A 2,048-nucleotide genomic window follows, 5' to 3' on the forward strand; every position below is an offset into this window, starting at 1 on the left:
CTCCCTCCGGCGACGCCGGCGCCTGAACCCTCCCCTCCTCTCTGTACCTAGCCGCCGGCGCCCGCGCCCAGCTCTCCCTCGCCGCCTGGGCGGGCTACACCCGCACCCACCGTCGCGCCCTGCTGCTTCCCCCCTCGGCGTTTCCCCTCCAGTGGCCGCCCGGCCATGCCCCGGTCCTCCTCGCCTGTCGATTTGGGCGAATGCCCAGTCGGGCGCCGCAGCGCCCGACCCGCTATGGCCCTCTGTGCCACTGACTAGGGGGCCCCGCCCCATAACGTTTTTAGAATTAAAAAAATATATTAAATGAATAAATAAATAATAATTAAAAAAATTTTAAAATGTTAATTAATTAATTAATTAAGTTAATTAATCCTGATTAGATTAACCTAATCACTAATTAAATTAACTAATCTGTAATTAAACTAAACAGAGAATGACAGGTGGGTCCCACTGGACCCACATGTCAGGTTGACCAAGTCAACTCTGTTGACTGCTGATGTCAGCATGACATCATGCTGATGTCATTAATCTGTTTTTCGAATTAATTTAAATAATTAATTAAATTCCAGAAATTAATAAAATCTTTAGAAAATCATATCTTTTAATCCGTAACTCGGATTAAAATATTTTCAACATCAAAGTTGCTCAGAACGACGAGACGAATCCGGATACGCAGTCCGTTCGTCCGCCACACACCCCTAACCTATCGAACCCGCAACTTTCCCCCTCCGGCTCCTCTGCCCGAAAACATGAAACACCGGGGATATTTTCCCGGATGTTTCCCCCCTTAACCGGTACCACCTCATACCACGCTAGGGCACGCCTAGCATCGTTACTTGTCTTGTCATGCATCGATATGCATCTGTTTACATGGTATTCATTGTTTCTTCCCCCCTCTTCTCTCCGGTAGACTACGAGACCGACGCTGCTGCTGCCCAGTTCGACTACGGAGTTGACGACCCCTTTCTCTTGCCAGAGCAACCAGGCAAGCCCCCCCTTGATCACCAGATATCGCCTATTCTACTCTATACTGCTTGCATTAGAGTAGTGTAGCATGTTACTGCTTTCTGTTATACCTATCCTGATGCATAGCCTGTCCTTGATACTACTGTTGTTACCTTACCTGCAATCCTATATGCTTAGTATAGGATGCTAGTATATTCATCTGTGGCCCTACATTCTTGTCCGTCAGCCGTGCTAAACTATCGGGCCGTGATCACTCGGGAGGTGATCACGGGTATATACTGTATACTTTATACATGATACATGTGGAGACTAAAGTCGGGTCGGCTGGTGGAGCACCCGCGAGTGGACCTTTGAGGCGGAGCGGCAGGGCAGGTTGAGACCGCCTAGGAAAGAGGTGGGCCTGGCCCTGTTCGGCGTTCGCGGATACTTAACACACTTAACGAGATCTTGGTATTTGATCTGAGTTGGCTACGAGCCTATACGCACTAACCATCTACGTGGGAGTAGTTATGGGTATCCCGACGTCGTGGTATCAGCCGAAGCACTTCGTGACGCTAGCGACTGAGCGGCGCGCGCCGGATTGGACTGGAACGCCACTAGGCTAGGTTTGCTTCCGGCCGCGTACGCAACGTGCAGGTGTGCTCAGGGCGATGGGCCCAGACCCCTGCGCGCTTAGGTTTAGACCGGCGTGCTGGCCTCTCTGTTGAGCCTAGGTGGGGCTGCGACGTGTTGATCTTCCGCGGCCGGGCATGACCCAGGAAAGTGTGTCCGGCCAAATGGGATCAAGCGTGTTGGGTAAGTTGGTGCACCCCTGCAGGGAAGTTAATCTATTCGAATAGCCGTGATCTTCGGTAACAGGACGACTTGGAGTTGTACCTTGACCTTATGACAAGTAGAACCGGATACTTAATAAAACACACCCTTCCAAGTTCCACAGACAACCCGGTGATCGCTTTTCCACAGGGCGACGAGGGGAGGATCGCCGGGTAGGATTATGCTACTGCGATGCTGCTGGAGATGCTACTTGGAGATGCTACTTGGAGATACTACTTGGAGGACTTCAATCTACTCTCTTCTACATG

This window comes from Triticum dicoccoides, chromosome 5A (genome assembly GCF_002162155.2).
Source record: "Triticum dicoccoides isolate Atlit2015 ecotype Zavitan chromosome 5A, WEW_v2.0, whole genome shotgun sequence".
Taxonomy (NCBI): Eukaryota; Viridiplantae; Streptophyta; class Magnoliopsida; order Poales; family Poaceae; genus Triticum; species Triticum dicoccoides.